The 18920-nt window shown below is 41.9% G+C and overlaps 1 long non-coding RNA gene across 4 annotated transcripts in view; it reads right to left on the bottom strand.

The window, feature by feature from the left end:
• Nucleotides 1-1429: 1429 nt before the first annotated feature.
• Nucleotides 1430-18920, bottom strand: part of LOC142749827 (uncharacterized) — a 24894-nt gene continuing 7403 nt past the window's right edge. For all 4 annotated transcript variants that reach the window (XR_012882471.1, XR_012882470.1, XR_012882469.1 and 1 more), the window contains 2 exons: nucleotides 14813-14984; nucleotides 1430-3231 (listed from right to left, as the gene is read on the bottom strand). This is a non-coding gene — a long non-coding RNA (uncharacterized LOC142749827). The remainder of the gene's footprint in view (nucleotides 3232-14812; nucleotides 14985-18920) is intronic.

The raw sequence follows: 18920 nt of genomic DNA, 5'->3' as shown, positions 1-18920 counted from the left end.
TTATAGTGTATGTTGGCAGCTGAGCGGACATTATACTGTATGGGGCAGCTAAAGGGGCATTATACTGTATGTTGACAGCTATGGGGGCATTATACTGTATCGGGAAATTATAGGGGCATTATACTGTATGGGCAGCTGTCAGTGCATTATAGTGTATGGTTGTTTTGCCAACTACTACAAAAGTTGGGTTCATAAACCATTTAAAGAGAGACTCACACTTATAATAAACTAATTATAGTTTAACTAATTATAGTTTATTAAACTCAATATTAAGCAATAATAATCTTTGGTGAAATAATGTCCTACTTTTGTAAAGATATACAAAGGATAAAGGTTACTTACATCACCACTGAGTTAAGTATCATCTGACAGGTCATCAACCGGGAAGCCCCCCCGATGCTGATCAGAGAACTCAAATGGGAAATTTGACATTGCATAGAGGCATCTCTCAGAGTTGCAGGTACAAGAGCTTCATTCTTTGCCATTCCACCACCTTGTTACCCTCCTGGTGTTTCCGTTACTTTGTGTCACTGTTCGTGGATTATTTTTCAATAAAGTGGGAACTCAGTTTTCCCTTATCTACACCATACATCGCTGGATCCTTTCTCTTCGTTACAAGAGCTTCTAATCAGCATTGAGAAAGTCCCCAATTTTTACAGTACATTTGGCACATTATGCAACGTGGCAATAGCCAGTGCATGCACACTTTAAATCAGCGTACGTATTGTTTATTTGATCCCCCCATAACCTGGAGTGGCCATCTCCAGGCCTTGAGAAAATCAAAAGCACAAGACTTAGTCCAAAACAATGCTGGCTCAGACAACGCTCAATTTGTTCGAAACCTATGATATAGCAACATTATTTAGGCACCGAACCAGCTGATCTGTGCGGGGTCCGGGTATCGGACCCCCACAGATCATGTACTGATGACCTATCTGGTGGTTAGGTCATCAGGAGGTGTAAAACGCCTTTAATGGAATCATTTCGGGTGTCTTAGTTTTACATATTTTATGCGTAATGCAACAATTCCAAAGGGTTAATAAAAGACATATAATTAGTACTATAAGCATAGGATGTAATAACAAATTTAGCACACCCGTAGCTGAAGGAGACCATACATTAAAAATATCATACCAATGGTGGCCTGTGTCGGCTTGAATTTTAGAGGCTATAGATACTAATTGTTTGCCCACTATAACTGTATCTTTTATAACTGGATTTCTATTGCAAATTTGTAAATGCTTTTTCATATGTTCTGTCTTTTGAAGAAGAACCAACAAATGTTCTAATGAAATGGACAATTTTTCCATAGGAAAATGTCAAGATGCCAATAATCTAGCTTTTTGTTTTTTCTCACCAGGTAAAAAAGGTATAACTGGTTATTCCATGTTAGGAAACTAACGTTTTGAAGACATCCAGCAAAAGGTAGTCAGATTATAACTATTTAATATTTTACTATCATCAGTTACTATACATACAAATTGTGGCCCTATTTCTACAAACATTTTAAATTCTTGTGGCAATACAGTAAATGAACATATACTCACCGAATGTTGTAATAAACACGGTCCATAAACTGTGGGCGCCCACAGACTAAACCGTCCAAAGTGTTAGTACACGTTTTATTATCCCCATCAATAAATCTGCGATTAAAATGGGGTAACCAGTATTGATAAGGAGAACTTGGTGGGCCTAACATAGCTGGGATAACAATATATTTACACATTAGTTGGGCAGCACTTGAAAATACATAAACTGCCCTATACATAAGGAATCTGTACATATAGTGGATTCTGGTTTAGGTAACAAACATCGATCTTTAGGAATCACATTCTTTAATATATTTCTCCATAGTTGTTCATTGTTAGTCATTAAATCAGATTGCGCTTTGTCTTTTTTATGCAACGCATATATATATATACTGCAAACTATACATAGTAAAGTTAATACACGAGTAATATTTTCATCTATAACATATTGTTGATATATCGATCTGTTAAGTAAAATAATAATCTCTGTGTCATATTGTAGAGATAATTGGGCAGGTAGGAGCATTGAAGGCATCCATTGAGCTTGGATACTGACTAACTGTGCTATATACGTTCCTGCTCCCACAACTTTAATTTGAAGTGTTTCTATGTCCATTGATTTAAGGATCCCTGCTCCAGCTCAAACTCTTCCTAGCAATGTATCATACCGGGCTCTTCGATTTCACAAACACTTAGGCAACACAGGAAAAGTTACATTAAGATGTATAACTGTCTTCCGAGTCCTGTTGAGACATTTTGACATGTGGCAGGTATTCTTACTATATTAGGCTTCGTTCATATTTGAGTTCCGTCTGAACCCGGACTGAAAGAAACGGAAACCATAGGTTCCCGTTTGAATCACCATTGATTTCAATGGTGAAGGATCAGATGCGAATAGTTTCCGTTTGTCACCGTTGTTTAAGAGTTCCGTCGTTTTGACGGAATGAATAGCGCAGTTCACTATGGTATTGATTGCGTCAAAACGACGGAACCCTTAAATAACGATGACAAACGGAAACCATTTGCACCGGATCTGTCACCATTGAAATCAATGGTGATGCAAACGGAAAACATTGGTTTCTGTTTGTTTCAGTCACGGTTTCGTTCATGTGTTCCCCTGACGGAAAGCTTAGACGGAACCCATAAACGGAGCCCTGAGGCAGATGTGAACGAAGCCTTATCTGTATTTACTTTAGGCGTCATTTGCATATGTTATTGTCTGTATCCAATGACTTCTATTCATAATTACCGTACCATTATGACACATCAATGTATATTGTCCTTTCAAACTAATAGAGTTATTGTATACATTGGTGGTACAGCAGATCAAGGCTTTTAACACAGCCGGTGTTGTCTTCTGTTGGTCCCAGTCGAACATACAAGTCTTATTGATAAAGCAACACTTTATTACAGTTTTATTTGTTATCTCTATTCGAGGGTTAGGTCCATTACCCTGTGCATACATTCGATTTCCTCCTATTTCTTTCCACATTTTAACATCATGAGCCATCACATTTGCGATCACGCATCTCCGATTCGATTTACAAGTATAAGTGTCCTGTATTCGGCGCTTTGTGGAATTAGCCCAAGACCAATTTCCTTTATTAGAAATGGATTGTAGACGGCTTCCCACCATAATGGGCTCGACCAAATGGACCGTAAGTAGGCATATTGTGCTTAGCATCATCCAGATTGGAGCATTCTGGAAAGAGAAACACACGTTATTCCCGTAAATAACAACTTTCTGCGGGAATGTATTCCCATTTTTCTTGTCCTGGTTTCATCACATGAACTGTGTTATCATTGCCCCTTGCAATAACTTCTGCAGCTCCAGGAGGAGCCCCTCCTTTGGGAGAATGTACCCACTTTTTTGCTCCACTATTTAAAGGATCTGTTGATCCAAATCCTTTGGTTTCAACTGTATTTTTATTGAAAGGTTTTTCAAGAAACACACAAAACATAGAGTCGTACAGGCAGGCCGTACAAACCATATTAGAAATGCCTAATAGGCAGACATGGAAATCAAATCAGATCCGCAATACAATAATTTGCATGTTACCAGTGAGAAAAAGTGCATAACAAACTTTATTAGATTAGAGCACTTTAGGGAGATCGAACTAGACAAAAGGAAGGAAAGGGGGGAACGATAGACAGAATGTAGACAGAGGCCTCCAAGAGGTCGGTCAAGGGTCTATCCCAAGGATACTGGTAACCGGTACTTGTCCCAAGGATCCCAAATTATTTAAATTTGTCCAAAGAGTTGCAAAGTGATGCAGTCATATGTTCTATATGTGGATCTCCCTAATCCTAGTCAACAAATCAGTGTTGGAGGGCGGTGTAATTTGTCTCCATTTCCACGCAATCAAGGTTTTAGCCGCTGTGAGAATGAGGTGGAATAGTCTTTCCCTATAGACCGAGGAGAGACATTTAGTAAATAATGTAGAGGGTCCAGGGGAATATCCTGCTGCAACACTGCATTAGTCAGATTCTTAACCTCCAACCAGAACCGCTACACAAGGGGGCAGTCCCAATAAATATGAAACTGGTCACACCTCCGACTTTGGCATCGCCAACAATCTGATGGGATGCTCGGGTTGAAGCTATGTAAGAGGGTAGTGGTGTTATACCAGAACATAAGGATTTTATATTGGTTTTCTTCTTACGTTGTACAGAGAGACATTTTAGCTGCTTTTGACCAAATTATCTGCCACAATGAGGAAGGGACGGGTCTACCCAGTATGGTTTCCCACTTAGTCATATATCTATCTATAGGTGGAGAGGAGTTATCTGGGGAGAGCAATATGCTATAAATGGCAGATATAAGACCCCTAGTTGTGTTATTGTGGCAACATAATTTTTCAAATCTGGTGGGCTTAGAGACCTGAGTGGATCCGAATGTTTGTTGCATATAGTGTCTAATTTGCAGGTAGTGGTAAAATGCAAAAGAGGGGACCTTATGGTGCAGTTGGAAGTAAGAAAATGGTTGTAGACCTAGTGTAAGGGGATTTACCATATCAGCCAGGTGGACGATATCTGCCCTAGCCCAAAGTCGGACCATCTGTGAGGTGGTGCCCCCTGGTATAGTAGGGGTATATAACACCTAAGTCAATGGCGGACATTCCGACGCCAGGTGGAAGCGTGTCTCGCAGACCTCCAAAATTTCTCTCTGAAAGAGCATGAGACCCAAAAGAGTAGACGAAGGCAAGACTAGGGGGTCACCCCATAACATGGAGTTAGGATGGATCAGGGCCATCCCGAGTTTCTCTATTTCAGTCCATTTGTTGTATGCCCAAAGGGACCCCCAAAGGGGGATGCGGCGGAGATGAGACGCCCAGTATACTTCACAACGTCAGGAACAGATAGTCCCCCAGCAGATTTACTAGACAGTAATACAGATTTAGGGATTCTGTGCCTGCCGGAGTACCATATGAATCTGAGGATGGAAGACTGCAATGTTCTCAATTCCCCTATGGGTATTGCCACAGGCAGTGTCTCGAAAAAATATAATAGTTTAGGAAGAAGGGTCATCTTGACCACCATGATGTACCCAAAAAAGGACACGGGGAGAGAGAGCCACCTGGCCATAAGGCTACGTAGTTCTGCAAAAAGAGGAAAGTTGGCCTTGTAAACTGAGTGTATGAGGTGAGTTGGACCGATCCAAATCCTTTGACAACTCGTACTGTGATCAATTGAGGAGCTTGACCTTTGACTATCGTCATATTAGTACTTGAGGGTATTAACAACTGAGCTACCCGATCTCCTTTTTGAACTAGATCTTGTTTCTCTGAATTTAACAAAATGACCCTAAAGGGACAGTGTCATGTCTTTTTTAATAAATTTATGTCTTTTTATTTAATAAAATATTATATTGACTTTATTTATTTTTTCACACACAATGTTTTTTTTTTATTAACACTTTCTTACTGTTTTATTTCAAATACGGCAGCACAGTGCATAGGACACAATGAACGGCTCCTGTCCATTGCATCTGCCTTTCTGGCTCTGTACTGCGCAAGCGCAGTTCAGAGTGACCCAGAAACCAAGCTGGTTTGTAGGGGGAAAGCCGGCAACATTATGAAGACCGGCCGCACTGCAGGTAAGGTATGTGTGTCTCTGTCTGTCCCTCTCTCACACCCACGCCTCTCACGACCCCCCCCGCACACCTGCTGTAACTGTGTGTGTCTGCGTGTATATGTGTAGCAGAGCTGTGTGTGCGTGTGTAGAAGAGATGTGTTTGCGCGTGTTGCAGATCTGTGTGTGTGCGTGCAGCAGAGCGGAGTGTGCGCGTGCAGTAGAGCGGAGTGTGCGCGTGCAGTAGAGCGGAGTGTGCGCGTGCAGTAGAGCGGTGTGTGTGTACGCGCGCGCAGCAGAGCTGTGTCCTATTTTTGTGCAGCGGAATATGCACGGGCGCGCCGCTGATCCTTCATAGCCGCTTCTCAGCTGTTTTGACGAATCAGCGGCGAGCACACCCCCCCCCCCACACACAAAAACGCTTTTGTTTTAAAAACGCTTGCGTAAAAAACTAACGGCTTGCTTTCCCATTGATGTAAATGTGAAGCTTAATCAAGCATTTGACGCTTTTTTTGCAGGTTTTTTTTACGCATTTTGTGTGCGCTTTTTGGCGCATAATTAGGACTCCCATTGACTATGGGAACATTTGGCGTGTTTTACGTGCAAAGGAATTGACTTGACACTTCTTTATTAACACAACGCGTTTTTTAAAAACGCGTATGTAAAAAAAGCGCATTGTATGTACTAACAGTGCACCTTACCAATTATGTAAATGAAAAGCGTAATCAATCGTTTTTTGATGCGTTTTTTGGCACGTAAAATGCGCAAAAAAAACAAGTCAAATACACACCGTGTGAGCCTGTCAACTGAAAAGTCATTCACTTCACTTTCATCATTCTTAGGGTATGTTCACACGCAGTGTTTTCAGGCGTATTTTGGGGTGTTTACGCCTGAAAAAATGGAAGCTGAACGCCTACAAAAATCTGCCCATTGAAATCAATGGGAAAAACAGCATTTAGCTCATACAGGGCGTCTTTTTACGCCGCTGTTTTAAAAAATGGAGCGTAAGGGTATGTTCACACGATGAGAGGCATTTACGTGTGAAAAGACAGACTGTAAACAGCTGCCTCGTTTCACACGTAAATGCTCCTCCTCGTAATTTACGAGGCGTCTGAGACAGCTCTGAAGCAGAAAATTACCACAGCACTGGACCACAAGTGGGTGCACGCCTCAATAGGACCGGATCCGTGGTCCCCAATATCAGAGACAGCTCTGAGACGCTCGTAAATCTTGAGCTGTGCTTCATTGAGTTCAATGAAGAACAGCTCAAATTACGTGGCAAAGAAGTGCCCTGCACTTCTTTGCCGAGGCAGTCCATTTACGTGTCGTCGTTTGACAGCTGTCAAACGACGACGCGTAAATGACAGGTTGTCTGCACAGTACGTCGGCAAACCCATTCAAATGAATGGGCAGATGTTTGCCGACGTATTGCAGCCCTATTTTCAGACGTAAAACGAGCAATAATACGCCTCGTTTACGTCTGAAAATAGGTAGTGTGAACCCAGCCTAAAAAGAAGTAGCATGTTCCTTCTTGAGGCGTTTTTTGGAGCTGATTTTCCATTGAACACTATGAAAAACGCCTCAAAAAATGCCTCAAAAGAAGCCTGAAAAGAAGCTCCAAATTCATTTTCAGCTTCAAAAACGCCTGAAAATCAGGAGCTGTTTTCCCTTGAAAACAGCTCCGTATTTTCAGACGTTTTTGAGTTTGTGTGTGAACATACCCTTAGGGTATGTGCAAACACAAAATCAAAAACGTCTGAAAATACAGAGCTGTTTTCTCTGCTCCTGATTTTCAGAAGTTTTTTTTTAGCAACTCCACGTCGGAACTGAACGCCGTATTTCCCATTGAAATTAATGGGCAGATGTTTGTAAGCGTTCAGCTTCCGATTTTTCGGCTGTTTTTCAGCCGTTTACGGCCGAAAATAAACAGTGTGAACATACCCTTAGGGTATGTGCACACGTAGTGTTTTGAGCCATTTTTCGGGCCGTAAACTTCCCGAAAAAAGGCAGAAAATCAAAAGAAGAACGCCTACAAACATCTGGCCATTGATTTCAATGGGAAACAAGGCATTCTGTTCGACGTGGCGTTTTTGTACACCTCATTATCAAAAAACGGCACGTAAAAAGACGCCCGCGAAAAAGAAGTGCATGTCACTTCTTGGGATGTTTTTGTAGCCGTTTTTTATTGACTCTATAGAAAAACAGCCATAAAAAAACGCAGCGAAAAACGCTAGTTTGATTAAAAAACGGCTCCGTATTTTCATTTGACTTTTTTTAGTAAGCGTGTGAATATACCCTGAGCCTTTTGGTGTGTTCTATAGCTTCTGCCAGCTGCCATTTGTACAATCTCTCCCAAAATGGGAGCCGGACACTGCTTAGCAATTTGAAGACACCTTTTCCTGGCTTGTAGCCAAAAATAGGGAGGGGGGTGAGATTCCCTCCCACATTGACAGCAGCTATGAGTCAGGTTGCTTTGCCTTATTCACCTTGCTGTAATTCTGGGAAGTGCTCCCTCTGGTGGCCAACATAGGAAAACATGTAAAACTATTATTTAATTTTAAATACATCCCATCATGTGGAAAAAAAAATACCGCAAAAAAACTTAAAAATATATAACAGAAATAAGGAACTTGCTTAAAAAAAAAAAAAAAAAGGTTAAATTCGCAAGTGATTCCCTTTAATCTCTCCTTAATAATCTTGGTCTATTATCCCTCCCATCATATTTATGCCTTTTAAGGCCAACCCGAGGAGCTATTAATCCAAAACGTTCAGGTGGAATCATTAATCCTAGTCCAGTAGAAATAATCGGAATATCTTGTTTTTTTCTCTAGCTTGTTCAATTGCATATAAATCCAATCCAGCTGCATCAGGCGTAGGGATGTCACGATACCAGAATTTAGACTTCGATACTGATACTTTGTGTAGTATTGCGATTTCGATACCAAAATGATACTTTGCCAACAGTAATAAAAAAAAGTTCTTCCATTTTCTGATGTGAGGCGCGAGGTGTGATGAATTTTGAATGCAAGGAAATGTGGTTGGACCCTTGGTAACTGGCAGGCAACTAACAGACAGCACTTAATTCAGGACACAAGTAAAAACCGCGTTGCTACTGAGTCATCCAATACCATTCGTTGCATTGGTACATATGATGTATGTTCCTCCCAGGTTATGGACATCCTTAGAAAACACTGGTCAATACTTACCACCGATCCAGACCTTGGAAGCGTTATCTCATCAGCTCCGAGTATCACATACCGCCGTGGTAAGAATTTACGAGAACTCCTGGTACACAGCCATTATTCCATAAAAGATAATTCCCAACAAACTTGGCTAAGGTCATTAGTTAGAGGCTCCCACCCTTGTGGCCGCTGCTCCTTCTGTCCTCTCATGCCCACGACAAAGACTTTTGCTAATCCACCCGATGGTAAGATCTACACTATCAAGCAGTTTATTAACTGTCAGAGTAGCGGAGTGATATATATAGCGAAATGTCCTTGTCCTAAACTATATGTGGGTAAGACCATACAGCAATTAAGAAGGAGAATCTCTAAGCATCTGAGTACAATTAATCAGAAAGAGGACACTACGTTGTCCAGACATATGCACCAACTACATGGTGGCGACACCAAGTTACTTCAATTCTGGGGTGTCACCCAGATTAAATTAGGACCTAGAGCTGGTAACCTAGATCAGATTTTATTACAGGAGGAGGCACGATGGATTCATTGTTTGAGCTCTCTCAGCCCCTCTGGCCTGAATGAAGGATTTACATTTGCAGCTTTTCTTTGATATTCATGTATCAGCTTCAGTGTCACGTTAATCGTGTCAATGCTCCATAATCTTATTAACATTCGTATACGTTTTACCTTTACGTAAATAGGACATAATATCTACAGACATTGTCCAACTTTGAGTTCTGATGGCCCCATATTCTGTCTGTTTTATTCAGGGTATCTATATCCTCTCGTACCTATATCCTCTTGTGACTCTCAATAGATATTGTTCATGATGAATGCTTGGGTGTGTTTTAGTAATCTACAATTAGCATCTGTTATATACGACTACCTACATATCCATCACTATGTTTGTTTAAAATAAACCTTACAACCTAATATATATTGTCACCTTTATTATTAATTCAGTCTATAGTTGACATACTAGTGTGCACATACATCTATTAACCTGATTCATCCTTTTGTACTTCACTGATATTTCATTGGCAAACGATACTTGCTGCCATATCACTTATTTCATGTGCATAGATATATTTTTATATTTAATATTCTATCTCAACACCAGTGATCTATGTTCGATTCAATTATAAACATAATATTTTCAATATGACCGCGAGGTGTCCTATGTACAGCTATTGAACTAGCTCTAGAGCGCGAGCGTTAGCTGTCTGGCTCGGCTGCCCGGGCTCTTTACTGCCCCATTGGCGGTTTCACCTGTTATTCTAACTGGCATCATATCAACATCGATAATATTGTCATATCATCGATCTTTTCTCATACTTCATAAATTGCTCACATCATGCTTTCTCATTTACTAGAGTAGATATCCTGGCTTTGTTTTTTAATATCAGTGACTTTCGGTTGCCTTAGTGATCTAAATATAGATACAACACTCACCGATATGAGTGGTCCCGAGTACAAGTATCGTTTGTGCCCTAGAGCGCATGCGTGAGCTTTCCGGCTCAGCTGCCCGGGCATACAACTGATCTATTGGCAGTCTTATCTGTCACTCAAACTGGGGCCGGAGCCTCCCGCCTACCCCCATTACTATTGGCTATACTTGCACACACACCCCCGTGTACGTCACTGAGGATTCCCATAACAGCCAGAACTCTTCGGCGCGCCGTCAGTAGCCCCATGAACCCCTGAGGACGCTACATTCGTAGCGAAACATGTCGGGGGGGCTCTCTCTTCAATTTTAATACATGCTGGATACTAGGGTTTAGCAATCTAACAATTTAACAATTTAACTGTTAGGAGTCCATTGGTACAAACCACGCTCTCCGGACCCTGCCTGTCTATAGGATATAGACGGCAAATACATGTGCTCACTGACACAGTTATTAATGATTGCTGACCCGCTCCTCGCATAGAGAATTTTAAACATTTATGTTGGTCTGTCTGTCTGTCTGTTTTTTTGCTCAAATAGCATAATAAAGATTAGTTTATATAATTTAACAATTTCTATGGTAGCTGGGAAACAGCGCTTCCCTGCCTCTGGCATTTGTTTTTTCATTGATGAATTTTGAATGTGCCTCACATTAATAGTAATTAACCCCATCATGTTTCTCAGTCATAATGGGTTAATGTGTAAGGTACATGATGGGGTTAATTACTATTAATGTGAGGCACATGGACGTTAAATTCCTCACACCTCGTGCCCCACATTAAGTGAAAGAAAGCAGGTTGAAAGTGTACACATCATAAATTACGCTAAAAAATTGTTGTGAAGGGTACTACGGCCGCGCCAATACTGAATGTGTATATTTCATGTATTGAGACTTATTTTAATGTTTATTGTAAAAAATGTGTGTGTATTTTTTCTAAAATGTAATATTACTTTTTTACTTTTTACTGTTTTTACTTTATTTTTAAACTTTAATGTACTGGCATACATCTATATTACAGTACATTAGCCTGTGTACTAATAGTACACAGGCAGTTGTTAGGACATACATAAGTATGCCCTAACAACAGGAAATATGGTAAGACAGCCCTGGGGTCCTTCAATGGACCCAGGGCTGTCTGCCCACATATGGTATGTCCCTCAATCGCGTGCCTGTGATGCAATCCAAGGGGCATCCCCCCTTCTCATTTTCTCCTGAATGCTGCAGTCCCCTGTGATCGCAGCATTCAGGTGAAAAACGGCAGAGATAAGAGATTTTTCTGATCTCCGCTGTTATAGAGCGGGGCTGCGGCTGTATAATACAGCCATTGCCCCGCTCCTGACAATAAGTGCGCGCGTGGTCAGAATGAGGCGATGCGGCCGGCACTGCACTAATGAGCGGCAGTTCAGGCACTGTAGACAGAACATGGGGGTGTTTTGAAATACACCCGCCATGTTTTGTCTTCGGTGCCACCGCTCATTAGTGCAGCACTGGCCGCATCGCATAATGCAGACCACGCGCGCAATTATCAGGGCTCAGGAGCGGGGCAATGACTGTATTACACAGCCGCAGCCCAGCTCTCATACATTTATGTGTTACTATATTAAACAGCTTAATATCGAAATACATGAAATAACGGTATCGAGGGGGTGCACGGTATCGAAGTTTCGATGCATCCCTAATCAGGAGTGGCTCTATATAGAGCCAGGGCTTCATTGCCTAGGACAGTTTCCCAGTGCATGACACGATCTCCTGAGGCTGAGGCCCTCATTGGCATTATCTGCAAATTAGGATTAGGTGAATACTGTGTACCTCATTCAAATTAGTCTTCAATTTTTTGTAAGATCCTTCTCCTAATTTTCTTAATTGCTGTTTCATCAATCCGTTCATCCTCTTCACTAACCCAGCTGCTTGAGGATAATAGGGAATGTGAAAGATCCATTCGATTTTATTAGGAGCACAAAAGTCTGCAACCTTATTATTCTTAAAATTTGTAAAGGAAGATCATAATATAAAAAAATTGGTCTGTAGGGTACGCAAGGTACTATTAGCATTAGCAAACTTACTAGGACAAGCAATGAGGTACCCACTGTATGTATCCACTGCAGTATAGATAAAGGCACATCCAGGGCCGGCCTTAGGATTGTGCGACCTGTGCCATTGCACAGGGTTCATCACTTCAGCAGGTTGAAGAGGGCGCTGCGCTGGCTCCATTACCCTGCTTGTTTGAGAAGCGCCCGGGCACGGCAACTCAGCAGCTGCCTTTCCGCTCTGGCACTTCTTCATTCAGTGGCGTCACTACCACTGTAGCAACCATAGCGGCAGCTAGCGGCGACACCGGCCATCAGGGCGCCCGTGCCGCTGCTACAGTGGTAGTAACACCACTATAGCAGAGCAGGGAGGTATCTCCCTGCTCTGCTATCTACTAGCGCCACTGTAACTCCCTGAATGGGGCGAGATCCACAAATGGACAAACGACAGGGACTTCTCCTGGAGTGGAATCCCCGGTCACAGCGTCGGCAACGCTGTGGACGGGGATTCTGCTTCAGAAGTTCCCCTGATGTCACTGTCCATATATTGTCAGGGACATCAAGCAGAGCGCTCCAGGAGCGGAATCCCCAGCCACAGGGGGATTCCGCTCCTTCAGGGAGCTACAGTGGCGCTATCTACAGGAAGGGGGGGTGCGATCTACAAGGGAGCTGTGGGCTGTTTGGCACTACCTACAAGGGGACTGTGTGCCACTACCTACAAGGGGACTGTGTGCCACTTCCCACCAGGGGGCTGTGTGGCACTACCTACAAGAGGGCTGTGTGGCACTACCTACAAGGGGCTGTGATGCACTACCTACAAGGGGCTGTGTGGCAGTATCTTCAGAGGGCTGTGTGGCACTATCTACAAGTGGGGCTGTGTTGAACTACCTACAAGTGGGCTGTGTGGCACTATCTACGGGAACTTTGTGGCACTACCTACAAGGGGACTGTGTGGCACTACCTACAAGGGGGCTGTGTGGCACTACCTACAAGGGGGCTGTGTGGCACTACCTACAAGGGGGCTGTGTGGCACTACCTACAAGGGGGCTGTGTGGCACTACCTACAAGGGGGCTGTGTGGCACTACCTACAAGGGGGCTGTGTGGCACTATCTTCAGAGGGCTGTGTGGCACTATCTTCAGAGGGCTGTGTGGCACTATCTACAAGTGGGGCTGTGTTGAACTACCTACAAGTGGGCTGTGTGGCACTATCTACAGGGAGCTTTGTGGCACTACCTACGAGGGGGATGTGTCCCTATCTACAGGGGGAATCTGTGAGTGGGCGGCTGATGGTCATTTTACTGTGAGTGGCGGGCTGATGGTCATTTTACTGTGAGTGCTGGGCTGATGGTCATTTTACTGTGAGTGGGGGGCTGATGGTCATTTTACTGTGAGTGGGGGGCTGATGGTCATTTTACTGTGAGTGGGGGGCTGATAGTTTTCAAGTGTTTTCCACCTCTGAGCTCCAATTTAAATTAATATGAGGCAGAAAATACCTGCGGCTCCCGTTTGGAGCTTTTTTTTGCCGGCGTCTTTTGCATTAGCTTCAATGGCTTAAAAAAACGCAACAAGACAAGTCAACTGTCAGGTCAACACTGTCAATTCAAAATCTGCTTCAAAATTCCTGAAGGTATTTTGAGGCAGATTTTTTTTGCCTTACAAAAAAACTCTGTGTGAACATACCCTACGAGTGTAGTATTTGTTTTTAGCCATTTTCTTTCTTTCTCGAAATAATTTTTGGTAGGGGTGCCCTGAGGAAATGATATTTTCCCAGTAGTGCCTGGAGTCCGAAAAGGGTGGGAAACTCTGTACTAGGCTACAGGATCACGCCGGCCTACGCAAGGATCCCATTGTGGAGCAGCTCAGTTCGTCGTGGGTAAGGGCCTAGGTGAGTACAATATTTTTGTTTGGGGGCACTGTCTACAGGGGGGAGGTGGAGGGTTGTATGGCACGATCTACAAAGGGAAGGTGGGGGATTATGGCACGGTCTACAGGGAGGCTGTATGGCACAATCTACATGGGGGCATTATCTACGAGGGGGGCTGTGTGTGGCAGCCAGAGGAGGGGGGCATTATACTGTGTGGGAGTCACTAAGAGGACATTATACTGTGTAGGGTTACTACAGGGGGCAATATACTGTGTGTGGCACTTAGGAGACATAAAATTGTGTGGGCACAATTAGAGGACAAAATACTGTACAATAATGTTCTTGAAGGGGTTATATTATTATTATTATTATACTGTATGGGGGCACTAAAGGGGCATTATACAGTGTGGGGCACTATATAGGGCATCATACTGTGGGGGGCATTATACTTTTTTATGGGGCATTTTTTTATGATGGGGGTGGGGCGCCGAAAGATAATTTCGCACAGGCACCATCTATCTTAAGGCCGGCCCTGGGCACATCCGGCATCCATGGTAAAGGTCCCACAAAATCTGTTTGCCATATTTGCCCTGGTAATTTTCTTCGAGTAATGTGTCAGTATGTGGTAAATGTCGCTGTTTGGTATGTTGGCATACTGTTCAATTTAAAATCACCTCCTTTAACAGTTCTAACCTGATGGGCACTCCTCTGGATTGTGCCCGCTGATAAGTGGCTTTTTCTCCGAAATGACCACATTTTTGGTGTGTCCACTTAGCCAAACCCAAATGACTTTCACTTCCAGGGTCAACGGCATCCGCATCCAAAATATTCGCTTGTTGATCGGCAATTGAATAAGTCGGTCGATCTAGGGTATCAGAAGCACAATGAGCATCAACATGAAAAACAGTTACTGCATAGTACAATAGACCAAATATCTTGCCATAACTAATTTTTACCGGCCACACTGGGTTTTTCACTCTGTAGTGGTAGGTATCAACACTCCAGCGTCCAATAGATCCTGAATAGTTTCTCCTATTTCTTTGTCCCCCCCCCCCCCCCCCACGGTAATTCAATATTGTTTCATGCTAATTACCTTGGTGGATGGAGGAATGTCTACCGGTGGCATTTTTACCTTTCCTACTACTGCTGGTCTAGCTGTAATGTAGGGTTTTACTCCAAATTGATATTTGCCATCCAGTAATTGTAAAGTCATTCCCTTGGTATATCTATTCCAATTATATATTCGGGAATGGGAACTATCATTATATTGTAATCTTGTGTAGGTAAATCCCCACTTTTAATTTTATCTTGGTTTGCACTGCCTCAATTTCTTTTCCTCCCAATCCCAAGATAATTACCCTCCGCCCTTTATATTGTTTTGGGTTTCCATAAATTAACCCCTTCCCGCTTTGGCCACTTTTGTCCTTCCTGACAGAGCCTCATTTTTCAAATCTGACATGTTTCACTTTATGTGGTAATAACGTCGGAATGCTTTTACCTATCCAAGCGATTCTGAGATTTTCTCGAGACACATTGGACTTTAAGTTAGTGGTAAAATTTGGTCGATAGATTCAGTATTTAATTGTGAAAAACACCAAAATGTAGCAAAAAATTTGCATTTTTCTCAATTTAAATGTATCTGCTTGTAAGACAGGCAGTTATACCACACAAAATGGTTGCTAATTAACATCCCCCATATGTCTACTTTATATTTGCATCGTTTTTTGAATATTGTTTTAATTTTCTAGGACGTTACAAGGCTTAGAACTTTAGCTGCAATTTCTCACATTTTCAAGAAAATGTCAAAAGGCTATTTTTACAGGGGCCAGTTCAGTTGTGAAGTGGCTTTGAGGGCTTTATATATTAGAAACCCCAAATAAGACACCCCATTTTAAAAACTTCACCCCTCAAATTATTAAAAACAGCATTTAGAAAGTTTCTTAACCCTTTAGACGTTTCAGAGGAATTAAAGCAAAGTAGAGGTGAAATTTACATATTTCCTTTTTTTTGCAGAAATTCAATTATAATCCATTTTTTTTTTGTAACACAGAAAGTTTTACCAGAGAAATGCAACTCAATATTTATTGCCCAGAGTCTGCCGTTTTTAGAAATATCCCACATGTGGCCCTAGCGTGCTAATGGACTGAAGCACCGGCCTCAGAAGCAAAGGAGCACCTAGTGGATCTTGGGGCCCACTTTTTATTAGAAAATATTTTAGGCACCATGTCAGGTTTGAACTGCTCTTGCGGTGCCAAAACAGTGGAAATCCCCCAAAAGTGATGTCATTTGGGAAATTAGACCCCTCAAGGAATTTAGCTAGGGGAAAAGAGAACATTTTGACAGCAAAGATTTATTGCAGAAATTATTAAAGTAGGCCGTGAAAATTAAAATCGACATTCTTTTAATGAAAATGTAGGTTTAGCTATTTTATTTTTCATTTCCACGAGGACTAAAGAAGAAAAAGCACCGCCACATTTGTAAAGCAATTTCTCCCGATTAAAACAACACCCCACATGTAGTCCTAAATGGCTGTTTGGACACACGGCAGGGCTTAGAAGGGAAAGAGCGCCATTTGGCTTTTGAAGCTCAAATATAGCAGGAATGGTTTGCGGAGGCAATTTCGCATTTGCAAAGCCCCCGAAGGGACAAAACAGTGGAAACCTCCCACAAGTGACCCCATTTTGGAAACTACATTCCTTGAGAAATTCATCTACGGGTGTAGTGAGCATTTTGACCCCACAGGGGTTTTATAGATTTTTTTAGAATTGGGCAGTGAAAATAAAAAAAATCCTTTTTCTTCAATAAGACGTAGAAATATTTTCATTTTCTTAATAAATAAAGGAAAAAAGAACCACAGCGTTTGTAAAGCAATTTCTCCTGAGTACGGCAAAACCCGATATGTGGTCATAAACTGCTATTTGGGCACACGGCAGGGCTCAGGAGGAAAAGAGCGCCATTTGGCTTTTGGAGTGCAGATTTTGCTGGATTGGTTTCTGGGCACTCTGTCGTATTTGCAAAGCCCCTGTGGGACCAAAACAGTGGAAACCCCACACAAGTGACCCCATTTTGGAAACTACTCCGCTCCAGGTATTCACCTAGGGGTGTAACGAGCATTTTAACCCCGAAGGTGTTTTACAGAAATTAGTTTGCACTCGATGTTGCAGAGTGAAAATGTTATTTTTTCCATAGATATGCCAATATGTGGTGCCCAGCTTGTGCCACCATAACAAGACCGCTCTCTAATTATTATGCTGTGTTTCCCGGTTTTAGAAACACCCTACATGTGGCCCTAATCTTTTGCATGGACTATCGACAGGGCTCAGGAGTGAGAGAGTACCATGTGAAATCACAATTGCAGAGGCTCTGATGTGAAATAATAAAAGAAACCGCTGAGAAGTAACCCTATTTAGGAAACTACACCCCTCAAGGCATTTATTAAGGAGTGTAGTGAGCATTTTCACCCCACAGGTCTTTTCCATAAATGATTGCGCTGCGGATGGTGCAAAGTAAAAATGTAAATTTTTGCCTAGATATGACACTGGAGACACACACCCCAAAAATTGTTAAAAGGGTTCTCCCAGGTATGGCAATGCCATATATGTGGAAGTAAACTGCTGTTTGGGAACGCTGTAGGGCTCAGAAGGGAAGGAGCGCCATTTAGCTTTTGGAGCGTGTATTTTGCTTGGTAGTAGTTTTGTTTGGAGTTTTACTGGTATAAACTTGGCGCATATGTAAGCTGGGCAGAGTATATTAGGGGCATAGTCAGGTGGTATAATAATGGTGTAAACAATAAAATAATCCATATTTTTTTTTTTACGCTGTGAAGCAATCCTTTCTGCACAGGCTGGTGTCGCACTGATAAATGGTGTCCTTGCTTATCTCCCATTTGGTCCACACTTCGCACCTTTGCAGTTTGAGGAATTTTGCTGGGAAGTGTTGTCCTGGTATAATACAGGCGTCTTCACTTCCAGCAGATATATATTTGAGTCCTCCCCTTCATGGTTCCCTAATTTTAGGGCCTTGATAAATCGCCACTTGAAACAGAAGAAATGTTCCCCTCGGGCCGGCACAAATGCATATTTTTCTTTCCTGACTTATTGGAGCATTAACTAATTTTATTTTTTCATAGACGTAGTGGTATGAGAGCTATTTTTTTTGTTGCGGGGCGACCTGTTGTTATTATTGGTGCCATTTTGGGGTACATGAGACTTTTTGATCTCTTATCCTTTTATTTGGGTGGCAAGGTAATAAAAAAACAGCAATTCTGCCATAGTTTTTTTTAGTTATTTTTATACAGAGTTCACCATGCGTCAAGTTATTTTTATTCTGCGGGTCGGTCCAATTCCAGCGATACCTACTTTATAGAACTTTTTTATGTTTTACAACTTTTTGCACAATAAAATTACTTTTGTAAAAAGAATGTATTTTTTCTGTCGCCAAGTTGTAAGAGCCATAACTTTTTAATTTTTTCGTTGATGGAGCTGTATGAGGGCTTGTTTTTTTGCGAGACGAGCTATAGTTTTTATAGGTACCATTTTTGGATACATGCGACTTTTTGATCACTTTTTATTTCAATTTTTGGAAGACAAAGTAGCCCAAAAAAAAGCAATTCTGGCAATATTTTTTAGGTTGTTTTTTTACGCCATTCACTGCGAGGGACAAATAACATAATATTTTTATAATTCAGGTCGTTACAGACGCGGCAATACCAAATATGTATTTTTGTATGTTTATTATTTTTTTTCAATACTAAATGACTTGATAAGGGAAAAAGGGCAATCGTGTTTTATATTATTACTTG

Source organism: Rhinoderma darwinii, chromosome 3 (genome assembly GCF_050947455.1).
Source record: "Rhinoderma darwinii isolate aRhiDar2 chromosome 3, aRhiDar2.hap1, whole genome shotgun sequence".
Taxonomy (NCBI): Eukaryota; Metazoa; Chordata; class Amphibia; order Anura; family Rhinodermatidae; genus Rhinoderma; species Rhinoderma darwinii.
This window is presented reverse-complemented; position numbering and strand designations above follow the sequence as displayed.